Source organism: Ceratotherium simum, chromosome 17 (genome assembly GCF_057802395.1).
Source record: "Ceratotherium simum simum isolate JZ-2026a chromosome 17, ASM5780239v1, whole genome shotgun sequence".
Lineage (NCBI taxonomy): Eukaryota > Metazoa > Chordata > Mammalia > Perissodactyla > Rhinocerotidae > Ceratotherium > Ceratotherium simum.
The window spans coordinates 4,075,122-4,101,455 of NC_141916.1; the positions used below are offsets into that span (position 1 = coordinate 4,075,122).

At 41.8% G+C, this 26,334-nt stretch overlaps 1 protein-coding gene across 2 annotated transcripts in view; it reads left to right on the forward strand.

Annotated features, from left to right (window-relative positions):
• The window catches only part of GRIP1 (glutamate receptor interacting protein 1), a 623,621-nt gene that overhangs the window by 215,795 nt on the left and 381,492 nt on the right, over positions 1 to 26,334 (forward strand). The window lies entirely within an intron of this gene.

A 26,334-nucleotide genomic window follows, 5' to 3' on the forward strand; every position in this document is an offset into this window, starting at 1 on the left:
AAGCAGCCACTGTGTGCCAACCACTCAGACCTTCCCTTTCGGTTCCTTTTTGCCTCCCACTCCCACCCTGAGGATTTCCCTTATATCCTTGAGAGCTCAGCTATGCCAGATTTTGGAAATAAAATAAATAAAACTGAAGAGGATGTTCAGTTAAACTTGAATTTCAGGAAAGCAGCAAATCCTTTTTTTTTAATAATTTTATTTATTTTCCCCCCTAAGCCCCAGTAGATAGTTGTATGTCATAGCTGCACATCCTTCTAGTTGCTGTATGTGGGACGTGGCCTCAGCATGGCTGGAGAAGTGGTGCCTCAGTGCGCGCCCAGGATCCGAACCCGGGCTGCCAGCAGTGGAGCGCGAGCACTTAACCGCTAAGCCACAGGGCCGGCCCAATCCTTCTTTTTAATGCAAGTATATCCCATGCAGTGTTTAGGGTATATTTATACTAAAAAATTATTTGTTGCTATCTGAAATTCAAATTTAAATGGGTGTCCTGTATTTTACCTGGCAACTGTTTTAAATTTTAAGAGGATGTTTTTTATACTTTTGCCAGGTAGAAACAAGGAGCTGCATGACCAGCCAGTTAAAATAAAGAAGACTCATTGGGCTTGTCTGTGCACACTGGACAGTCGTGTCGTCGGGCAGGCACTGGTGGACCAGAGGCGGACGTAACTCCTGCCCTTCAGTGCCTCTCAGGCAGCCCAATGGGCCAGCTAGAGGGTTTGGGGACTCGTTCCTTCAAGTCTGGCACATCGTAGGAGTTCAGTAGGTTTCCGTTTAAGCAATAGATTGTTCAGTAGTATGAAAAATCTAAGATATTTCAGAGTTAATACTATGCTCTGACGTTGTAAAATGACTTCATTTTACAAGGTGAGTAATAACATCACTGGCAAGAAAAATGTCAGCCAATCAGCCAGGAACAATTTTACCTGCGGCTTGTTAACAGTGCAGCCCTTCTGTCCTTGTCTCGTGATCTGGTTCCATCCCTGCTCTTGTCTAGGACAAGTATTCCTCCTTTCAAGCCTCTTACATATGAAACAGCAATGCAGGACCGAGCCTGGAAATACCAATATCTAAATTAAAGTAATTTCCCATTTTGGTCATGGATTAAGTTGTATCGAATTTGCAGCCTTATGGATTGTATTTGCCAGCTAGAGGATCTGTTGAACACACTGTCAACTGTAAGTGGCGATGATACAGAGATAAGAGAGGAGATTGGTACAGGGGCCAATGGATGGGAATTCATCTGACCCTCCAGGAACCTGAGGCGCTCAGCAGATAGCCTTGCACAGAACAAGTGCGAAATCAACACTTGTGAGCTGAGCTCTGTCCCGCTCCCAATCTGACCAGGTAGGATCCCCATCCTCCTATGTAAGCTGTCACTTAGCCGACCACCACCAAGACTGTGTCAGGAATCCACTGTGCCATGAAGTCTTATGTTCTTTTTTGGCCTTGGAAGTCCAGGCTTCTCCCTTTGGGGATATCTGTCCTCATTGTTTCTCATGCTGCACAGCTGCTGAAGCTGAGTTGACTGTGCTGAATGTTTCAGATGTTTCTCGTATGACTGTGAGTCTTCATACGGTCTCATATATGTATGTATGCATAGACTGAGGCGTTAATGTCTGTATGCAAATATATATTTAAAATAAACTCACAGATGAATCTTACCTGCAATTAACTTTGCAGAATTAAGTCCTTTTGAACATTCTCATCCCATAGACAGTTTGACCTCATAAGCCTGTGACATGGGAGAGAGTCATCAGGGCCTCTGTCCTTGTAATTACTTGCCCGCATTGGTCTCTGATAGGTTCATTAGGTGCTCCAGAATCACTGATTCGATAACTGTGCCTACTGAATTATTCCACCCGCCCATTATTAACTGGCAGTGAACGGGAGGAGTCTTTCTGTTCAGTAAATGCAAGCATTTCCATTTTTCTCTGTTGCTGTTTTGTATTTTTACCTCAAATGTGAGCACATTGGAAATTAAGTCCAAATTAGTCTAATTTTCCTTCATGGCAATAATCATGTTACAGTAATGCCCATTATTGCAGCGACCAGCACTTAGTGTCTTGATCTCTTGCTGTTTGCTGTAAATGTTCAAGTCTGTGCTGGAGTTCTGCTTGTAGTGTTTGTGACCGAGGCAGCCCATCGTCTCTGCCTCCACTCCGACTTGCCCTTTACAAGGTCTTATTCACTGCTGACTTTAAAACTGGCCTTTACACATAGGAAGCTGCCCTTCTCTATGATCCCAATATTTTACTCTGACAATTCTGTCATCCTTATGCCTCTCCTGTCATCCTTTCTTATTCCGGGGGCTTCTCGTTTTTTAACCTCTTCCATTTTCTCACTTGCCCAGTCACCGCTGTTACCAAAGCAGAAAGAACTACCTGACTCACCCGCCTACTTTTATCAAGGCAACGAAAGCACACCACGCCCCTCACCGGGCGGTGTTCTGTGCTTGTGCCTTCTTTTCCTGTTATTTAACCCACTCGCTGACCCCAAACACTGCTAATCAAACTCTTTGGCTTTATTACATCTAAGTTGATTTGTCCCCATGCGTGAGTGAGTGCGTCACACCTCTGCTCTTGGCAGCATTCTTGTCTGATCAGAGTCTTGCATCTCCCATGTTCGCTCCAGGCAAGCAGAGTCCTGTCTCATTAATGTCGTCCTGTTGTTCCAGCCTCATCTCTGTCTCTTAATGAGTTTACCCATTGCCCGCTAAGCTTTCTCACTTTGAAATACATGAAGTATTTTTTAAAGTTTTTAGAATTAGTGCTCTAAAAAACATGGAAGTGTAAATGGTACCCAGTAATAGATGAATGAATGAAGAAGAAGATTTCTCATACCTCACCTTTTGCTGTTCTGGAAAGGATGAACTCATTGCCTTTCCTCCAAAACTGTTCTCCTACTGGATTCCATATCCTCTTTCTCAGAGAACCCAAGCTGAAAATGGGATCCTCTTTATTGTTTCTAAGTCATAAACACTTGACCTTTCTTCCTTCCCCTCCACTACTGCCTTGGTTCACACCCTCACCCCCCATGCCTGGACTATTGCAGTAGACTTCTGTCGCCCTGCCACCCTTCTTCAGTCCACTCTCCACGCTGCCATATGAGTGGTTTTTCTAAAACTCAAACTGGTTTGTGGCCGTTCATTGCTTGCAAGATCAAACATTAACTCCTTCATGTCCCCTTCCGTTACCTTGCCCTTGCCAACTTCTCTGTCCTCATGTCACTTTTCTGCACACACTCCACATTGCACTAAGTACAGTAGGCCCCTGGGCATTGATGCCTGTTGCTACTGATGCAGGAATGCCTTCTTTTCTGCAGGTATACCAAGTGCCCATCAATGATTGGCACAGATGTCGTCTCCCCTCTGAAGCCTCCCTTGACTGTGTAGGGTCAGTCACTTGCTTCTTTGTTCTTTCTCCATATGTTTTAGGTACCTTTGTTAATGCACCTCCTCTCTAAATCTCCCTGTCCCTTACTCTAGTGTGAGATTTTCAAGATTGGAACAATGTCTTATTTACCTTTGCATCCTGCTAGCCTGGTGTGGCTCATAAGAGGTACTCAGTAAATATGTGTTAAATTAATTTGAATGAGAGAATAAAGGCATTACTAACTTTTCCTTGGAAAGAGAAAAGCCATGAGTAGTGAGTCTTGGGAAATAAATGAAAGTGACAGATTCCAAAGATTCAGTGCACAATGGAAATGACTTCATACTAGGTTGTTTGACAGCAATTATCATTTGGATAAAAGCATGCATTTCCTCCTCTATAACCCGCATTTGAAAGATGGGCTTGGAAGAGAAAAACAACATGAATGCACCCTCCTTTCTTTGAAAGAGCGGTGTGCTGCTTTGATAGTCGAGCTTCCCAACCGTGAGGGATAAACATCCTCCTCTTCAAATGAACTAATCATCACTCATACTTCTGGGGGTGGGGGGGGCAACCTGCTGCCAGCCTGCAAATGAGGTCTATTAAAGATATTACTCGTTTCAAGTCTGGAAATGGGAACACAAGGGAAGGAGGACCCCAAGTACCCCTGCTGGCCGTTAATCCACGTTATTAATGGAGGCATTTTTGTCAATGCCAGTCTCTCATCCTTCTAATGAAAGGGTTCTCCATAGTTCATTGTTTACCAGTTAAAAGACATGTGTGTTTAAAAATAGAGACTCTGAGCAGCAAAAAATTATCTTTGCTGTATTTCCTCTCCAAATTTAGTAAAATCAATTTGGGGGAGGGTGGTTGTAGAGATCCTTCTAATGACATTTCTACTTCAAGAGCTATGGCCTATTTTAAAAGATGTGTTGCCGAGCATGCTAATGTAATTGCCACTATGTCACTGCCTGAAAGCCCCCGTTAGCTAGTAGCAGGCTGATATAAAAAGGCTGAGGCAAAAGGCCCAGGAAGTCTGGAATCCAGAGAAGGCTCGGGGGAGCCAGGCATCTCCCGGGAGGAGATGAGAATGGGGGCTCCCAGGCCTGGGCTCTACTCTAGGCAGTTAGAAATGTTGAGATACGCGTGATGTTGTTATTCATAAGGAATGCTTACTCATTATATCTTAGTTGGGCACAGAGATCTTAGACACATCAAGATGTTAAAACAGTCATGTTGCATTTGTTAATCCATTAGAACCTTCATCCTTACCAATAGCAGTAGCAGGCTTGTATGAAAGGGCTGTTTTTACCTAGACGTGCAGTGCAGCCAATTGTGTGCTTCTACTAAAATGATATAAAATGATATAAATCATCAGCAAACCTCAAATACTTTAAAGCCTATTTGAGGCAAATACGATGGAGAACAAGATATAAAGAAAGGGTAACATATCAGCTGCTAATTTCACCACTACTAATTGCTATTTGACTAAAGTTTCGAGTTCCCTTGATCCCAAGGAAGATCTTCAATTTCATTTTCCCCTTGGGATTATAAGCACTTATCTTGCTTTGTCTTGTATCTGTATTACTTCAGAGTCACTGTTTTCTCATGCATGTACTCAGCTGTCAGTGGGGATTAAAAGGCCATTGCTTAATTGTTTCACTGAGGTGGTGCAGTGTAAGGGTTTGAATCCCGGTTCTGCCGCTTATTCACTGTGTAACGTGGGCTGATATAACATCTCAAAGCCTCGGAGTAATCATTTGTTCCATGGAGCTAATAAGAGTAATAATGCCTACCCCATTGGTCTGTATGGAGGATTAATGACATAATCCTTTTAAACTGTTTTTTTGATGTCTGGCACAGCAAGCCCTTGATGCATTTGTCTCTTATTATCTATTGAGGCTTTTCTCTCTCCTGATTCTTAAGCTTGCTTTTCTTTTTTCCAGTAACTTTATTGAGATCATAATGGTTGATAACATTGTGAAACTTCAGATGTACATTGTTGTTTATCAGTTTCTGAGTAGACTTCATCGTGGTCACCCTGAGTAGTCTAATTATTGTGCGTCGCCACACATGCGTGCCCCTTTACCCCATTCAGCACTCGCTCCCCCCTTCCCTCTGGTGACCACTAATCTGTTCTCGTTATCCACGTATTAGTTATTTTCCACACATGAGTGAACTCATGCAGTATTGGTATTTCTCTGTCTAGCTTATTTCACTTAACCTCGTGATCTCCAGGTCCCTCCATGTTGTTGCAAATGGAACGATTTTGTCTTTTTATGGCTGAATGATATTCCGTTGTGTATACACCACATCTTCTTTATCCAGTTGTCGGTTGATGGGCACTTGGGTTGCTTCCACGTCTCGGCTGTCGTGAACAACACTGCGCTTCCTTTTTGTTTAATGTAAGAGAAAAACAATGTTGTGACTTGTTTTGCTCAGTTGCACACAGTGTCCAACTTCAGGATGATTTTAAAATTACAATAGTAATGAAGAGAGGAATCGTAACAATTTACAGTTTAAGGTTGATGGTAAGGGTCCAGTGTTGGGGTGGGAGAGGGGGACAGTCTGTGGGTTATGAGTGAACTAGGGGAGAGGGATGGCAAGGAGGAGAAGGAGGCGAGAGGACATGGGAGAAGCTTGGGCTCCGTGCTACAGGAGAGAGGCCTGTTCCCCCGGAGGAAGGGAGACCGCAGTCTGAGTGGTGGGACACCCTGGATCCTACAGGGGGAAGAGACAGGGGTTTTATGGGTCTCACAGGGGGCCCGGGGAACAGTGGTTGACAATATGGTGATGCTTCTGAAGAAAAGGAAAAGCAGCCTTGCTCTCGTGCCAGAATAAAGAGGGTAGCAGGAGTTGAATATTCCAGAAGGCCTGCCATGGAGGGCACACCCTGCCTCAGAGCCCTGGCCAGGGACCCCTATAAAGTAGACAGCCTTTGCCCCACCCTAGACTGAGTCAAGCACTTCCTTAACGCCAGCACTTGTGGCGGCAGCCGGGAGGGTTGGCAGCATGGTGCAGCGATGGACCCCAGGTTTAAGGAGGAAATTGGCTTCAGGAAATTGGGAATTCCAGGGTAAGATTATGCCCTTTAGTTGGCTGGGTTCCGTCTCTGTGTCTCTGTAAGCTAGGCACTTGCTCAGAGAGCCACCAGGAGGAACACCTCTCAAAGCAAACCCCACTCTGCAGGGGTGGAAAGATCTCAGAAAGTTGGGGTGCCTGTGGTCGTGCTGTCAGGACTTTGGGTCAGAGACTTTAACTTTGGTGGCATCAAAGATCTTGCCCCGGGGAACCACTTGTCACACAGCATTTTACAGTCACTGATACACTTTACTTAACGTGATCTCGCAACACGCCTGTAATAGGAGCAGGAGGTTGTCACCGTGCCTTTTTGGGGGTTTGCCTAAGGGCAGATCGACAGGAAATGAAGAAGCTGATGGAGAGTCTGTTTCTCCTCATTTCCAGTCTGGAGATGTTCTTAACACCTCACTGCAACCAGGCTCACCCGCCCCCCCATTTGCTCCATTAACTGGGCTCAGTTTGCAGTAAAGCATTTCCTTACCAAGTTCTGCCTTTCCAAAAAGAAAATAAAAATTTTCCCGTAAACAGATGGTACAGTTTTTGAATTGAGGTATTCATCAGTTCCAGGAAGGACGGAAGGAAGAATGCATTAAGCATTGATTTAGAAGGAAGGATACCAGCTAAAGGTCAAGCAGCCCCTTTGTAAGACACTGGGTCTCTGCAGGAAGATGGTAGATTGCGTCTTATGTGTCCCGACCTCGAGCCCGAAGTGAAACCAGAGGCACGGTGCTCATGGCTTTGGGTCTTGCCAGGTCTGACCCATGAATCAATTACTGTAGGAAGCTATAAAATCTCTTTCTCTGGAGGTATTTCAAAGTGAGATAGATGATTTCAGAAGGGACCAGGCCACAGCTTGAAGGTGAACCCAGTGACCTCTTGATATTTTCTAAGCATGAAACTAATCATAGGAATGTCAGGTCTGAAGTGTCCACAAAGCGAACCTCAGAGGTAACCTGTGTCAACTCACAGCCTGTCCCGATCTTTTGCAGAGGCTAAAATGTTTCCAAGTGTGGCTCTGGAGGAAACAAGGAGTGGGGAACATCTAACTTACAACTCACACCCATGAATAAATAATAAGAATGGTTAAAAGTATGTACCGAGCACCTTCCTTTATTCCAGGGACTGTCCAAGCTCTATGCCCGTGTTAACTCCTTTCGTTTTCACTGTGGCCTCTGCTGTAGGTGTTCTTGCCCTAGTTTTACAAGTGAGGAAACTGAGGCTTTGAGAGGTTAAGTAACTTGGCAAGTAAGAAGTAAATGTGGCTTCTCTCGCATGCTCCTTCTAAGGAGCAACACCTGCGTCTGTGGTGTGACATCTAGAAAGAGCGTATGTCTCAGAGAGAGACTGACGTGGGTGCCGACTCCAACATCGCCATTTTCCAGCTGTGTGACCTCAGCAAAGTTATTTAACTTCTCTCAGTCTCCGTTTTTAAAACTGTAACTGGAGGATGAAATACTTGCTTTGAAGTGTTGTTTGTGAGGACACACATGAAGCATAAACTCTTAGCTATTATAATTTGACATATGTCCAGGGAACCTGGTTGGCTCAACATATGACATTTGGAAGGCTTGATTAGGCCTCCTTTTAAACTTTGGGTGACCGAGTCAACTCATTCTTTCTCTTGTCGTTCTTGAGAGAAATTGCTAATGTAAGATATCTCAAAGTCCTTGAAAATATCAATAACATTAACATAATGCTAATAGGAATAAATCAGCTTGAACTAATCAGCATTCCTGGAAAAACAGAGCCAGTTGTCACCTTGTGGAGGTGAAACAGCGACTTCCTGTGCATGTCTGAACCTGGCTGTGCGGCCAGCTCCCTGGTGGTTGGTGGGAGTGCGATTCAGAAGCCACTGCCTTGGAGAGGGTTTCAGATGGGTCCTGAAGCCTCTGAGGAGGTTCCGGGGTGGAGGGTGGAGGACAGGTGGGAAGACAGGCTAGACTCGCACACCTGCCACCAGAGCAAAATTGCTTTGATCTCTTTTATATATTGAGATTTCCACGTAAGGTTTGAAAAAATAACTCTGTTATTTTAAAAAAGAGTTTGAAAATCACCCTTCAGAAAATATGCTGGGCTGTATGGCTTTAGAATATGAATAAAGTAATTCAAACCGTTTTGTAAGCTGAGTACTAGTAACCAGGGGTGAAAAAGATGGACATTTTTCCAGCCTACAGCAGGGCCTAGGCAAAGGAGGAGGAGATCAGAAATGGGGAAGGTCCTTCCACCCGGGGCAGAGTGTCAGACCATTGCTGCCCTTTGTTGAGTGCTTCTGTGAGCAACGGCACTTTCAGGGGCAAATGCAATATAAAACACACTGAAAACAACGGAAAGTTCCGAGTGAGAGACAAAGGAACGCGAAGAGCTTCCGTGCGGAGCAGCGTGTGGAGGCGGAGGCCGCACTCGCAGAGGCTCTCCGAAGGCCTCACCTGAGAATAGTTGGAGCTGAGTTTGGAAGAAAAGGTGTTAATATAATTTCCATTGCAAAAGAGAGATAAACCCCTTACGTATAATGAAAGTCAGACTCAAAAGTGGCAGGGATAAATCATACTTGATTCCGTTTTTGCTTATCTAAAATGAGATAATAGTTATGAATGTGTTTTGAAAATGTAAAAGCGGTGCGGATGTGAGGTGTGGGTTATTAATAATGCCGTAATCTCTGAATCGTATCCTTTAAGTTCTGCACATCAGTAGGTTAGACAATGGGTGGTGTGCCCTTACACTTTGAAAGGTGAGCTCAATGTCAAGAATTCCGAGTATAATCACGCCTACCTGTTAGTTCTTTCTAGGATAGCCTTTGGCGATCTCTTTAACCTCACACTGTCACATCCGGCATTCTCCGTAATTGTGATCGTGTCATCTGCAGTTCTCAAGGACTGTTTTGAATTTATGAAAGCCCATAGAAAGCGTGGTGTTGCATGAATGTTAAATTAAGATGAAATAATTGCCTCACCACGATGCTGGTAAGTGATGCCATCTTGGGACAAATATTTGGTCCATTTGGGACCCAGAGGCACAAGAGTGCCAGACTCAGGGCAAGTCCAGTGTTTGACAGGCCTTCTCTGCTTCCTGGTACGGGCTGGAGCGCTGCCCAGGAAGTTCCATGGAAAGGCTTCTTCTTAGCAGCCTCCAGCCACCGAGCAAGCTGAGAAAACTAGAACCGGACACACACAGTCTGTACTAGGCCCAATAAGCAAGATATGTTTTTATGAAAAGAAATCTATTTTTAAGTTTGAATTACAGACAAATGTGTAGCTAGTTTTCACAATCATTTCAAAATAATACCAGTATAAATAATAATACCATAATAATCCAAAGAACCAGTGCTCAATTATTAAGTGGGGAAAAAAGGGAAAGTGTTTTCAGACGTTTGAAATCAATATTGCCGTTCTCCCACTAAAAATGAATCTGCTAATAAGTATTAAAATATAGACGTGTAGCAGACAGACTCTTCAGGTGGCCTCCATGTCCTCTGCCTGCTGGTGCTCACGCCTTTGTGGGGTCCCCTCCCCTTGAGTGTGGACGGGACCCATGACTTGCTTCCAACCAGTAGAACAGGGCAAAGGTGACAGGATATACATGTTTACATGTCTGTAATTATGTGGTTATGTTACATAAGAATGTGGTGTCTGCCATGCTGGGGTCTCTCTCTCTCTCCTTTGCTGGTTTTGAGGAGACAAGCAGCCACCCTGGGGAACCCCCTGTGCAAGGACGTGCCGGCAGCCTCTACACACTGAGGGCACCGCCAGCTGACAGCCGGCAAGAACCCGAAGCGCTCAGTCTTACAACTGTAGGAACTTAGTTCTGCCCGCAACCTGGGTGAGTTTGGAAGTGGGCCTTCCCCAGCTGAGTTTCAGATGAGATCTCAGCCTGGTCGACACATTGACTGTAGCCTTGTAGGACCCTGGGCAGACGACCCAGCTAAGCCTCGCCAAGACCCCTGACCCACAGAAACTGTGAGATAACACATGTGTGTTACTTTAATTGTTATGTAACAACGGGTGCTAATACAATGAATCTGGATTTTTCTCCACATCTAAAAACTTACCTCAAGGAGGAAAGGTAGAGAAGTCCAGGCCATTGGCATTAAACAAGCTGCTACTCATTTCAGAAAATATACAGCACCTTCAGGATTTTTTATATACTGATTTCCCTCTACCCAGACTCTTTTCTATGCATTTTCCAAAAACACAGATTATACCCAGTGAGTATTTGAAAAGGAGGAGTTGACCTTATGATATATTCAGAATGTGAGAATTCTTCCCACCTTCACCTCAATCTTAATTTAGTTGAATGGCATTTTAAATTTTCAACTTTGGAGGGAAACCATTCCTTCCTTCCTTTTATTTTTTTGTCAGATAGAAGTTAATACATTGTTGTTTTTTCTTTCAGTGACTTCATTTTCATCTCATATGTGTAGGGCAGAGATCACTCTAGGTGATGTTGTAAATCTCTAACTCCAGTAGCATTTGAAGTGGTAATAGAACTGAGGACTTAGATTTAGTTACTGTATAATAACATTTTGCTAACTTTTCATGTATCTGCCTAATTCTCTACAAGTACTTTGAGATCATAAAAACTCTGAATATTAGTCAAAGGGTGAGTTCCTAAATTCTTAATCATAATTTTTATTCTAGAGACATAGGTTGCTTTTTATTTATTTATTTTTTTATAATTTTATTTATTTTTCCCTCAAAGCCCCAGTAGATACTTGGATATGTCATAGTTGCACAGCCTTCTAGTTGCTGTATGTCGGACGCGGCCTCAGCATGGCCGGAGAAGCAGCACGTCGGTGCACACCCGGGATGCGAACCCCGGGCTGCCAGCAGCGGAGCGCGTGCACTTAACCGCTAAGCCACGGGGCCGGCCTCCTAGGATGCTTTTTAACATTTTTAAATATAGTTTTGTTACTTGAGAAAGGAAAATAGGGATTTGTTATTGCTTATCCAAAGGAGATCCCCCTCATTTTATCACAGCAGCAGCAGCAGCAGACGTCATTGGGTCCTGACTACTTACAGTAATCCTCACAAGCAGCTGGTGATGTAGGTACTATCGTGATGCCCATTTTACCGATAAAGAAACTGTGGGATGACGAGGGTAAATGCCTTCCCTAGAGTCTCAGATGTAGTAACAGAGAGCAGGATGGCAAGCAAACGACTCCAGACCCTGGGATCTCACTGCTTACTAATCCCTAAAAACAAGGATGGAGGCATTTCTGTTGCAAACTGGCTTCCCCGGAAGGAAAGAGCTAATGCCTTGGTTCTAAATAATATGAGCCTGCATAGGACAGCCCAACTCTGTATTTAACTTCTCATGTCTTGTGTTTAAAGGCACAGAGAAAGGTAATAATAATAATGCTAGAAAAATCCCTGTTCAATGAATTACAAAGCAAAAATGGTTATAACGTGAACAAAATGCACAATGAACTGACCCCTTTCGAGTCTGCTCTTATGAAAACACCTCTCCTGTGTTCACTGCTGCCTTTGCCCTGCCCCTCTTTTCAGTCAGTCTCTCTTCCCTTTTAAGAGATCCATAAATATCCGATGTTACTGATTACTCTTCTTGACAGTAAGAATAGTGCAAATTGAAAATCTTGCAAAAGATTCGGAGTTTCCTGAGATTGATAAGGAGCTGTGGACCAACTGCTCAAGTTGGTAGAAGTAGACTAGTTAGAAATTGAAGATGAAAAGTAACAAGAAGAGTGGTGGTATAGGCTCTTCAAAGGAGAAGGATTTGTGTGTCAAGGGATTAAGGGAGACTTTGGGGAAAATTAATAGAGCCTGTGAAAACTTGAACTAAAATGACCTTTTCTAGCCTGGACTGGGAAGGTCCAATGTGAAGTGAAGGATGTTAAATTTTGCTGTCATTTAATTTTATGCTAGCATATAAATTTCCAGTAAAATTTTAAAAATTACGCCCCCTCTAAAAACGATAAAAGTCAATAATTGACTCATTTTGGGGGCTCCATTTTCCAGTCTTCTTATTTCTGTTCTGTACTATGAAATTTAGCTTCTCTTTTAAGTGGATTCACTTTGAGTGGCCTTTTCTTGGTACCAGTTATCCTTGAATAATGAGCCCCCCTGTGCTTCCTGTAGACAAAGCCCAGTTATTTAACTCTAATGAGCTTCTCATCACTAGGCAAACTGATGGAGAAACTGGACGACCACTGGTCCAGATGATGCAGAAGGGATCCACTTGGTGGGGAGGAGGTGGTGTTTGGACTTCATGACCTTCAAGGCTGGCCACCTTCAACGCCACAGCCCTGTGCAATCCTCTGAGCTGTCAGATCAGAAAGACCCAGTAAATGCCTCGGGGCAGCAGTAAGTGCCCGGTGCCCTTCAAGCCACTCAGGGGGGAGGCAGTCTTGGTGTGGAGGCCGTGTGTGGGCCTGGAGCTTCAACAGCTCGTGCCGCGTCTCCCTTCATCTCTTTTCTCCATCTAGCATTTCCTTTTAGCAGCCCAGAAACAGCCTCTTGAGTGCCTTTCACCTTCTTTACTTCCCACTGTTTTGTGTGTATGTGTGTGTGTGTGTGTCTGATTTTTCTGGTTGATGATTACAATGCCTTTTCCTTGAACCTCTCAGTGTTTAGGGATTGTGCCCCCCCATCTTTTTCTAAATCCTGGCTGACTCAGGGCACCTCTGCCATGGTTAAGCTATGGGAATCGTTGCTGATGCTATGAGATTTGAAAACTTGTCAGGCTTGTACAAAGATGAGACATCAGGTCCATATGACATCGGAGCTCCTTTCTGTGTTCTGTCCTGGAAAGGACGGAGCTCTTAGCAGAGTTGGAGCTGGTTACCCTTGGGAGTCATCAAGCTCCCTGTTTCCGAGTTGAGGATGGCATTGCATTTTCTTTTCTACGTATTGTCCAATTGATAAGAAATTTAGTCCACACGTGGCAGGAAAAGCCGTGGGTATGTGTTGCTGTCTGGGGCCCAGGAGGGAGGGAGGCTTGTGCTCTCGGCTCTCCATCCTTTCCAAACTCTTTTCCCGCAAGTCCAGCCCACCTCAAGTGCTGTGAGCACCAGGATTCTCAGGTCTGGAAAGCATCTGCACAGAGAAATGATGCCCTAGCATTACCGGTGGTGTTTACTGAGGAAATACTTGATTTCCAGTATTACTTCTATTAAACGTCTCTGACTTTTTCAGTCAAAGTACAAATCTGAATTTGTCTGCTATAGAGATGGATGATTGTGGTTGTTAGGTGCCAGACTACAGACTAAATACTGATGAAGGAGAAGGACGACTCTTAGTGGAGGTGTAATTTTCTTATAAACCAGTACTTTCGCAAGAGAAGCTTTAAATGGTCATTGATCATTTTTATCATGAAAATGTTAATGTGCAAAGCACTTTACTAGACATTATTGGGTAATTAACCACATAGAAATCTAGAGATCTCCATCCACAAGGAATTTTAATCTCCCACAACAAACACACAGGCAGTAACTTGAGAACCACTACCAACACGTACCAAATAGCACAACGTTGTAAAAAATGATTCTTTGCAACGTTCTCTTAATTTCCTAGGAATTTTGATATTCAAGATGTTTACCTGTCTGAAGATATATAATTAGATAGTTCTAGAATGTTAGAGCTGCCAAACACATAAACTATCATGTTGTTCAATCCCCTCGTTTTACAGATGAGAAAACAACTCTAGAGAGGTGAAGTCATTTGCCCAAGGTCATGCAGTTAGTTAGCAGGCTCTGCTGGAACTAGTAACCAGGTCTGTTTTCAGTGAGAGACCTATTTCTGCATCACCAGCTTTGGCTTTATAAATGGAACGACATACTGACCTTTCTCAGGCGTGCTGAGAAAGTGTAAGGTTTTGTCAGCCATAAAGCATTACAGGTGAAATCAGAAAACAGAATGATGAAGCCGCCTTCTACCAGGTATTCTGCCTCTCGGGAGGTTGCAGTGTGGCTTCTGGGCTTCTGTTAAGTCACTTACAAGTCAGTCTAACTCATTTCTTCCTAGCCCACCTACATGTTTCAACAGCATGATGCTCTCTGAATACCAAGTATCTGTAAAGAGAAGGAGGCACATTTATTTGTGCACACACACACAAAAGACAGAAGCAGCACCATCGCTTAGCTCCTCTTCCTTCTCTGGTCCAAGGAAAGAAGTGCTCATCATCTGGGTGTTCTTCCTGGGATGAATGTGGTTGGCCAAGCCTGTGACGCTCACAACCCTGCATAGGTCACGAACTGATTGCAGCACAGCCTCCACTTTTTGTTCTGTGCTGAGATGTACATGGACGCCCCCTCATTCTGATGGGGTCTAGATCTCGTATTCAGTCCCCTCCTTTCCATCAAAGCCACCTTCTTCCACAAGACTGCTTCAGAAGAGGGGCGTTGCTGATGACCTCAGTGGTTTGTTTGTTTCTAAAACCCAGAAAAGTGAGTATGTATAAGAGAGATTTCTAATTACTTTTCGGGTTCCCTACAGAGACTAGTTAGCAGCGCTAAAAATTAAAACATAACTTTGACTAAATTGTATCGACAAGGATAATGTTTTTATTTCTGTATACTGACATTTGTTTAACTTTTTCTCAACCTGTTAGAACATTAGAAACAGAATCTAAAGAAATATTCTTTATTTCTTGTGTTAGAAAGCAAGAAGTCAGGGAAGCACCACACTCATCCGTGTCATGGTGCTTCTGCATTGAGTACTCACGGCATCCGTGAAGAAACGACAGTTGTCAGTGACCTTTATTCACCTGTAACTTTCTGTGTTTTGGCTGAGATATAAAATCTTTAGCACCATTTTCATAGTACTTATTATCTTATGATTATTTTAAAAACAATGTCAAGTAAAAGTTCTTACTAAATTTTACTCGTCTCTACCAAGCTCATAATTTTACTATAAATGCTAGAATAAGATTAGGTTGAATTAGGTGAATATTAAAAATGATAAGTTTAGTTTGACGTTTTTTAGCATAAAAACCTCAGAAACTACTTTGTACTGGCATTATATAGTTTCAATATAGCAAGGTATGTTGTTTAAAAGCTTCCTTTACTAGATGTTTTGCAGTGCCCAGTCCAATTCCTGGTACATAATAGTTAATAAATATTTATTAACTGTTGAGAAAATGGTTTAGTTCATGTGTTTTTACCATATTTGCTCTGTGAGACAAGAGACCTAAGAATCATATAATGTAATTACTTACAGAAAACATTTGAAAGGCTGATTACTTAACGTTAAAATATTGATGTGTGTTATTACACTTCAACGTAACCACCTTATGCTATGTGTTGCTCTAATTGATTTTTTTTTTTTTTTTTTTACATCCATGCTAATCCTCCTCTTTTTGCTGAGGAAGACCGGCTCTGAGCTAACATCTATTGCCAATCCTCCTTTTTTTTTCCCTGAAGCCCCAGTAGATAGTGGTATGTCATAGTTGCAAATCCTTCTAGTTGCTGTATGTGGGACGTGGCCTCAGCATGGCCGGAGAAGTGGTATGTCCGTGCGCGCCCGGATCCGAACCCGGGCTGCCAGTAGCGGAGCACGAGCACTTAACCGCTAAGCCATGGCGCCGGCCCCTCTAATTGATTTTTAAACTTTGTAAAAACTTTCATCAGCTGAGCTCATTGACTGAAAGGATTACATTTGTAATCTCAGCTTTAAAAGTCACCAAAAGAACAAGATTTTGATACATACACAACAGTTTGAATATTACCTACAAAGAAAAAAAAAACAATGGAGGCAGATCTGGTAACTGAGGTGGCCAAGTAAAGGGCCTCCTCTACCAATCCATCTGGAAGCATCTGCAGGCGAAAATGTTAGACAAAAAATTTATTCTTTCAAATGCACTGAACTAAATATGTGTAAAAGACATTTAACTAAGTTGTTAGCATTTATACTTCTGAAATTATTAAAGCTTTAAATTGCACTAAGATTTTTGGGAAACCCTTTGTTAGAACTTGGAGCAAATAACAGAAAACCCAGGCTGTGATCTGTTTTTACTTGCAAGTAATTCTGTGTAACAGCATTCTCAAAGTGTGGTCTCCGCACCCCTGGGGTCCATGTTAGTTGGTGTTACCCAATGGTGCACAACCTCTTTCGAGATTTAGCACCACGACAGTGGCACCAAAGGGTTGTAGTCATTATGTTCTTCACCAGCACACACTTGCAATTAAAAGCAAAAAGCAGGTTTCACTTAAGAACGTCTTTGATGAGGTAATAAACATGGTTTTAACATTCTATGTTATGAAACAAGAAGTGCTCCTAAACCACTTCTATTGCATGCCAAGTTCTGTGGCTGTCTCGAGGAAAAGCTCTCGCTGATTGTTTGAGTTGTGAACTGAACTAGCCACTTCCCATAGAATAATGTTTTCCTGGAAGAACTGACGGGCGAACCGTGGTTGTTCAGACTTAGGCATTTGGCAGACATTTTCTTGAAAAGGAACGAAAGGAGCTTATCGCTTCAAAGATAACAACAGATAATATTTGTTTCCAATGATAAAATTTGAGCTTTAACGTGTAACTGTTATATATATCAACATGTTATTTTAAAACGAATTAGTAATATATTTTCAAATTGTCATTTTTAATATGGTAAATATCAGTAGATATAACTCATGTAAACAAAAGCCCTTTGATGTCCTCAACAATTTGTAAGAGAATAAAGAGTTCTTGAGACAGAAGAGTTTAAGAACCACTGCTGTCGTGTGAGAGAGTCTCCATGGGAAAAAACGGGGACTGTAGTAAAGTAAGTCTGCTGCCTTTCAGACCGTCACGGCGCGCTGTGGCGTAGAAGTGGCATAGAAGCGCTAAGTCCTGCTGTTTTGTTTGTTTTTTTTTTTTTTAAAGATTTTATTTATTCATTTTTTTCCCCCCAAAGCCCCAGTAGATAGTTGTATGTCGTAGGTTCACATCCTTCTAGTTGCTGTACGTGGGACTCAGCCTCGCGTTGGACGGACAAGTGGTGCCTTGGGGCGTGCCCGGGATCCGAATCCGGGCCGCCAGCATCAGAGCGCACGCACTTAACCGCTAAGCCACGGAGCCGGCCCTAAGTCCTGCTGTTGAGAAACATAATTAATTTTAACTTGATGTTTCTCAAACTCTTGGAGAAAATCCTATTTGTTTTCTGAGGAAAGAGTACCTTGCATTGGTTAAAATGTTATTATATTGCAGAATTTCATTCCCTTTTAATGCTAAATAATATTCCATTGTGTGTATATACTACCTTTTCTTTTTCTATTCTTCTGACGATGGACATTTGTTTCCACATCTTGGCTATTGTGCATACTGCTACAGTGAACAGGGGAGTGCTCATATCTCTTTGAGATCCTGATTTCACTTCTTTTGGATAAAGACCCAGAAGTGGGGTTGCTGGGTCATATGGTAGTTTTATTTTTAATTTTTTGAGGAACCTCTGCATTGGTTTCCATAGGGGCAGCCCCATTTTGCATTCCCACCAAGTTTCAGTTGTGCAAGATGAATGAGTTATAGAGATCTGCTGTAGAACATGGTGCCTATAGGTAACAATCTTGTACATTTAAAAATCTGTTAAGTGGGCGGATCACGTACTAAGTGTTTTTACCACAATAAAATTAAAATTGAAAAAAGTGTTATTAAAAAACCTCACAGTTCTCTAGTTTAAATATGAAGGGCGACAACCCTAATCATGAGGCAAATGATATGACAATGTCTAATGAGCTCAAGTGGCTAAGGATCTAGTTTTGTTTTATTCCAAATGTTTTCAAGATTCTGTGAGAAGTTCAAAGTCTTTATCCTCAGAATTCTTGTTTCTTATCATTCAGAAAATTTATATTGGTATAGGATAAAAATAAGGCTGTCAACGTTAGAATAATCATCAGAAAGTTCCAACAGCTCTCTAATGTAAGGTTTTGAGGCTACATTTTAATATAGTAGCCTCGAGTTTTGTTGTTTACCTAAAATGCACCGGCATGGTTTGTTGCAAGAGCAGAGGACTTGAGGAGTCCTATAAGTTTGGTTTCAAATACTGAATCCATAATTTATTGAGTCTTTAGTTGGTAAGTTAGTAAGCATCGGCAACTATAAAATGAGATTATTGCACCTACCTCGCTAGGTTGTTGTACAGAGAAAATGAAATTTCAACAGAGCCCTTAGTATAGTCAGTCCCCAGGAAGCGAGTGCCCATTAGACGGCAAGCTCTCTGCGAGGTACCAGGGAAACAGAGATGCATAGAACTGCCTCTTAATGCTAAACAGACTGAGATCAGTCCCAGGGAAGATCAAATAAGGTCTCAATTACAGCAGAGAATAATAATGCTATAATAAAATAAGTGAGGGAGACAAATTGGTTATCCTCCAAGACTTATTCCCCCATTCTTTTTTAATAGAAACTCCCACGTTTTAGCTAGGCACGTGGCCACCCAGCTAGAGAAACCACATTTTCCTCCCTTGATTGCAATAAGGTGTGGCCACTTAGCTATGGCGTGGAGCAGGAGTCATATGTGCAACTTACCAGTTCTGCTCTTAAAAGGAAACTTGACTATCTCTTTTCCTCTTCCTTCAGGCTGAAACTTGGCCATGGCAGTGGTGAGTCACACTCAGGAGTATCAGGACAGCATTTCAAGTATAACATTTCAGATAGAATGAACCCAGATCTCTGGATGACTTTATATAACACACAGCACCACCTACTCTCTCCCAGCCCCCAGCCACCATCTACCAGCTCAGACCTTAACATGAGAAACCTGAGAAAGAAACCTCCCATCTTGTGTAAGCACCTGACCCAGGTCCTAACTAGTAGAATAGTCCAGGATGCTGTAATTCCCAAGCCTAGACCCCTTGGAGGGGAGCAGGGAGGGTGAGCATCAGGCAGCCTTCCTGGAGGAGGGGTCCCTGAGCAGGGTCTTGAAGGGTCCTGGTGGGTTGGAAAAAGCTCCTCCGCAGGCGGTGCTGACACACCCATCTTATGACCCCTCCCCCGTGAGAATCACTGGGTGGTGCCTCGTAATGGGATGTGACTTGCTTTGTTAGTAAGGTTCCAGTGGGAGAGTGAATTAAATGGTAATTGCTTCATTCTCTAAACAAATGTGTGTGGAGCACTTTCTATATAGATATAAATGTCCAGTGTAGGTCCTCCTTACTGATTTGCTTTGTTTATTTACTTTTTCTGTAAACTGCCATTCCCTTCCCCCAGAGTATAAACTTCATTAAGAGATGGTCATTGTCTGCTTTTCATTTTGTGTGGTATCACTAGTGCTCAGTGGTGCTGGTAGGCATTCAGCAAATTCTTTGTTGCAAGAACGAATGAAGAGACGGAAAAGTATGTGCTCAGACATTCAGCCGACGACAATGACAGGAAAGTTTTGCCCTTGGACTCGAGGTTGAGTGAGCAGAGGATTGTGGGTTGTGTGGCGAGCAGCTGTGATAGGGTTAATGAATATGTTCTGCGAGTTAAACTTTGACAGTCGTTACTGTGCAAAAGTAATTGAATTTCATTTCTGTAATATGCATTACAGAAAGAGTCTTGAGATATTCTTGTGTGTAGATGGGCTTTGAACAGGAGTTCAATGTTAACTACATCATTAAAATAGCTACATCACTTCTGGAGAGTTTGAGGTCGCTAGGGTGCTGCTTATGGAAAGAAATTTACTCAGTGATGCACCAATGATAAGAAAGAAAAAGTCAATATGGGTATGGATAACTGACTTACATGCAAATCATGACTAATACTAACTTTTGGGCTCACGGAATAGAGCGCCCCTACTGGTGTATCGCAACTTTAAAGAAAATTTGTTTAGTTCATATCTGTCAGTTTTAATGTTTCCTTAGTCAAAGAAATTTTCCGTGGTGTAAAATCTGCATCAACGATTTGCCTTTTCAATAGGTTGTAATTGAAAGTTTATACTGTGTAACAATTTTTAGACTGAATAAATAGGAATTGAACAGAAGGTTCTCACATACTAAGTGGAATTTTGGCATCAAAATTATAAAGTACATTATGAGGGTTTTTTTCCTGCATGTTTTAATGTTGTATCTTTATTACATTTACTGAGCAACTGATAAATTGAGAATGACAAATGATTCAGCAGTATTACAAAACCAAACGTGTTCAAATAAAGAAAGCTTCCTTTTTGTATACGATCTAAAAATGGAGGTAAATACTGAATACAGTAGTATCAGTGAGTAAATACCCAGCGCTCTATAGCACTCAATCCTCATTTAGTTTCCAAAACCCCTGTATAATCTGATGATTTCTTCAATGAAGGGATTTTCCTGCTTTCATTGAAATCGATGCAAACTGTTTAAAGAAATTTGCCATTAAGAAATGAAAGCAGAATCAAATTTCTAAGGAAATTTGAATGCAGAAAAAATACTCATTATTTTTAGAAGATTTTTTCCCTGAATAATTGCTAATTGGGTCTCTAATTTGATTCTGTCTAATAACTAGTTATTTGTGTTGTTTATTGAATAAAGCATGGAGCCACCTGCCTAAACAGTAATACATATAGGCTGAGTTTGCTAGTCTGCAAATTGATGAATAAACTGAGCCAATTCATCCATCTGTGAAATATTTCAAGGTCAACCATCCATTGGCTACAAGATTTTGAGTGAAAAAGACAGTGGAGGACAGTGATGATAGTTTGATAATGTTTGCTTACTGTGCGTGAAATGGAATTTCACCGTGGCATGTCTGCATTTGTAAATTTGTTGTGGTTGTTTAGACATCTTGCAAAAGGAAATGCCAGGCAGTCATTCTGAGATTCCCAATGTATTAGGCTTCAAAGGGCTTGGATAACTGAGATAATTCTTTCACTTTTTAAAGATTTTTTTCCACCATGCAAAATTAATTAAAATGTTCAATCAATAACTAAAGTTGGAATGAGCATAGGAGAGTTAAAAATAAAAACTTAAAAATAATTTCCAAATTTGAAATGCTAATGTGTCACCTGAGTATTATAGGGGCTTCAAAACTATGCAGAGTATCAGAATTCGTATTTTCCCTGAAGATATAATGTATTGTAGATAGAAAGATTTAGACTAGAAAGTCTCTTCTAGCTGCAATATATTATTATTTTTATGCAGCTAGATGGCTTCAAGTGATAGGGAAAAAATCGTGCTGATTAGGAAGTCTTTTTAGGTAATTGTGAGACTTCACTGGATCCACTTAAGCTCTACATTGATGGTTCTGCATATATTACCTACTGGCTTCTATTGCCTGGGAATTCAATCATAGTTCCTTCCTCCCTCCCTCTCTCCCTGCCTCCCTCTCTCTCCCGTTCTCTCCTCCTCCCCCCTCCCTCCCTCTCTCTCTCTCCCACTTGTCCTTCCAGGCTACTAGAGAACAAGAAAAAATTATTTTTAAATGGCACACATTTATTTGTTTATTTAGGTTTCTTGGTTGGTTGGTTGGTTGATTTTACCAAAACATTGCATTCAAAAAGCTTAGGTTTTTTTTTTTATTGATTCATTTGGCTACAGGAACATTTTCTTGGTATTTAAAATAGTTTCCTATGTCTCACTTTTTTTTCAAGTTGTGATGACTAATCTAATTTCAATTTCTCTTCTTTTCCTTTCTCTAAGTGCTTTCTCACATGATTCATCTTACCTTCCTGGCCTTTTTCTCGTAAAGCCCTTTCTTAGACCCCCATTCTAGCTGTCATTTACAGCATACTTGTCTGGTTTGCTGTCAAAGTGCTTACGAGTTGTTGATTTTTCAAGAGCTGTTTATCTAGTTTGGATTAACCTGTGTTCTTGCTTCTCTCCTTGACTTTTACTGTTGAACCTTTGGCTGGTTCATTCATCTGTTTGTGCATTTACTTGTTCAATTGCTCCCATATATATGTTGCACACTCAATAGTTATTAAGCATTGGGTGTGCAACAGGAGATGGGTGAATTCTCAGCCCTCTTTCTACTTGATATTAGCTTTAGCTACAAGTTTAGTGAAGAGTTTAAAGCCATTAGCTTCAAAGGGCTTTTGGAATGTCTATACCTTTAAGGATTTGTTTATTCACTCCATAAAATGTATTTAGCATTTGTGACGTGTTAGCTACTTAATCCATGCCAGCTCTGAGCAACCTTTAGAACTGGCCCTATTTTATATCCTTGCTGGCTGATTTTGGTGTTTAATACCCTTTTTAAGAAGGAAACTTTAAAGGCCCTGGTATAATTTAAATAGTGTGTTTCCATGAACAGTGTGTGCTTTATCTCACACTAAATCTGATTCATTCATTCCACAGATGCTTACTGTTTGTCTATATGGCCAGGCACCATTCACCCCGGCAGGGTAGAGCCGGGTAACTGAAGGTGAAGGTCCTTACTCACGCAGAGGGAGGTCATAGCCTGGAGGAGAGGAAACAGATCACATACAAGTCAGTGTGTTGTCAAACAAAGAAATTTCTTTTCTTTTTTAAAACCTTTTTTGCAAGTTTTTTTTCTTTTATTCCGGGGGAAGATTTGCCCTAAGCTAACATCTCTTGCCAATCTTCCTCCTTTTTCTTCCTTTCCTCCCCGCAAAGCCCCAGTACATAGGTGTGTATAGTTGTAAATTCTAGTTCTTCTGTGTGAGCTGTTGCCACAGCATGGCAACTGACAGATGAGGGGTGTGGTTCTACCTGGGAACCAAACCTGGGCTGCCGAAGTGGAGCGAGCCGAACTTTAACTGCTGGGCCATGAGGGCTGGCTCAAACAGAGTAATTTCTGATAGGGAGAAGTGCCTGGCTGTTATCATGGAAAGTCACTGTGGGGACTATGTTATAGTGGGGGATCTGGGGTGACCCCACCAGGAGGAGAAAAAATTTGAGCTGATACCTGAATAATACAAAGAGACCCATCCATGCAGAGATCTTGGTGCATTTGATGCAGAGTGAACAGGAAGGACGAGACTCTGAGCTTGGCATTGTGCCAGGGCCAGGAATTGCTCCAGGTCACTGTGGAGCAACACGAGGATAAGCTGGGAGGCAGGCTGGGACTGCTTGACGTGGGCTTTAAAGGCCCTGACAAGGACTGTGGAGTTTTATTTTATGTGCAGTAGGAGCACATGGAACTCATTGCAGAGTTTTAAGCAGGGAAGTGACATTATCTGATGTATGTTTAATCTGATCGTTCTGGTTGTTGTCTGGAAAACAGCAAGAGCAGAAATGAGGTGCCTGGTTAGAAAGAACGCTGGCTGGCTTTGGGGTAGCGGTGGAGCATAGAAAAGTGGGTAGATTTGGGGTTTATTTGAAGGCATGGCTGATAAATTGGATGTGGGTAGTCTAAAGGAGAGGTATCAAGGATGACTGGTTTTGATTGGAACAACTGGAAGGATAATACTGTTTACCAACATGGGGACTGCAATGGGAGGTACGGATTTGAGGGCTGGGCCTGGAGTTTCTGAGCTTGTTATCTTGGAGATGCGTATTAGGCGTCTCAGTAGGAAGTGGGATATGGTTGTATGAATCTGGAGCTCAGTGGGAGCCAAGTACGTGGGTGAGAGTATGAACAGAACAGCATTCTCCTTTCATTTAATGACATATTACCAAGTATGGACTGGACTAAGATGCTTCTCTCTGTTTATTTAACCTTGCATCACCCCCAGCAGTGAACGACTTAAAAGGCACAAGGTACTATGTACCTGTTCAGTATACTGTACACCCATTTAGTAAAGTAAGTGCAGAAAAAAATTTAACTTAGGCGAAAAATGGATATTATGCACACTTGTGAAACTAATTTGGATATTTTGAAAGACTTAGCAACAGCCTCTATATGATTTTGTGTCATTCTTCTTGAAAAAAGTAATCCAATAGTTTATACTTCTTTTTCAAGAATATTTAGTCTTTGTACAAAAATGGAATAATAGAGGTTAAAGTTGACCAATTGAGGGTACGCCAATTTCCAGCCTTTCCTGATAACATTGTACTTCTGTTCCCACTATGAAGCTAAATTTCCTGACATGAAGCAATTAGTTAGAATTGATGAAACTTAAATAGATAGACCAGAATTTCTTTCCTTGGTTTGGGCTTTGGGCTACATGGATTATGAGATTATTCTCCCATAATCCAGAATTCCGGAAACATCCAATTCCAAAAACATCTACTGGGGGTTAAAAATAAATAACGTAGAAAAAGACAGAAATGGGTTTTTCAAGGCCCAAAGAAAGTAAGAAGTGTTTTTTTTTTCCCTTAAGAATTAAGGCCAAGCCTAATTTAGATTTTCTAACAAGTACCATTACTGATCCTAAAACTGAAGAGAATCTTTCGCATCCTGATCTTAATTTCTGGAGGACCTAGACAGGATTCTCCTCGTGAGTGTGTTGTGTGTCAAGACGTGCATTCTTGGAACAGCAGGAACGATGATCATTACCAGGCTTGTGCTGGGACTATTTCCTAGGCAGGCATTGGGCTATTTCTGAGGCTCCCCAATGTGTATTTGCACCTACTCAGTGAGGGGGTGGGGGCTTGAGTGGTTACAAGTAGAACTGAAAGAAACCTCAGAAATTATGTAAAACTTCATTCTTTCATCCATTCATTCCATCTTTAAACATGTAACATTTACTCTGTGCAGAGACCAAAGACCTAAGCATCAGTAAGATAGGGCTCTTGTCGTCTGTACCTCCCAGTGTAGTTGGAAAGACAGATAAACAATAGACATTGTAGGGCAGCGGGAACTGTACTAGACAGGGACACGGTGGTACCTTAGTCGCACGTACTATATGCTGCATTCTGAGCCACTCTCTGAATCCAAGGGTTTACAGCAATGATCCTTTCTATTCTTCTGTTCACTGGTTTGTGGCGAGTTTGCAATTGGGTTAATCAAGGCTGGGCTCAACTTGGCAGACTGCAAGACCTGTGGGCTTGGCTGCAGGCTGTGGCTTAGGTCAGCTCCAGGCATCTCCTTCAGATCTGTTTCCACTTAAAGGGCCATGGCTTAATGGGTGTTTTCTCCTGGAGCGTCACAGGAGGGCAAGGCAGCAAGCCAAAACTTGTGTCTTCATGCCTCCTCTCACATCCCTGTCTTCTCCGTGACCCGTTAGCCCCGTGGGGCAGGACACAGCTGTATTTACATTATATAACGGCTCTCCCACTCTCAGTGAGCAAGCTTAGGTTGGCCTCTTGTCTCTTTAGCCTCATTCAATTAATTATTCATTCATCCATTTACTCACTCTTCATTCCATCTTTCATCCACTCATCAGACACTGAGCATAGAACATGTTCTCCCAGCTAAGGATACGAAGGTGAAAAGGTACCACCACTACATTTAGGCAGTGGTCTAAAACTTTTTTTTCAAAACAAAGACATTCCCTTCACAGATTTTTAACTTCACATCTCAAGTTCTTCATCATACTTTTCATCATTTAAATATTTGCAAAATAGGTCATTTGTAGCATATTATGAATTTTAAATAAATCCATTAGATCACTCATTTGAGTGTATACAATGACATCTAAATACCATAGCAATTTGTTATAATCATCATTTAAAAAATACTGTTAAAGTAAAATAACTCTCAAGAGGCAGCATAGCATGTTAGTTAAGAGCATAAACTCTAAACTGCCTGGTTTGTTATTAGGAGGTTATATATATTTTAAATTTTATGTGTGAAGGTTATATAATCTATGAATTTCATTTCAGACTAGTAAATGTGCCACCCTCAGCTGTGTGGCTGAGAGCAAGTTAGTTAACTTTTCTGTATCTCCTTTCCTCATCTACAAATGAGGATACATGCTGGTACCAGCTTCATAAGACTGTTGGGAGGATTAAGTGAGTACGTGATGCTCTTGAAGACTGACACATAGCAAGAAATATTTAAGTGTGATGTTGTTTTTGTTGTCATTATTATTATTGTTGGTTAATTTACGGAAAAGAGCCTTATAGAAAAAATAGCCAAGAGAGTTAAAAGTCATAAATAAATTAAATATATATTTATAATTTTCCATGAAATAAAGATAGCACATCAAATAAAAA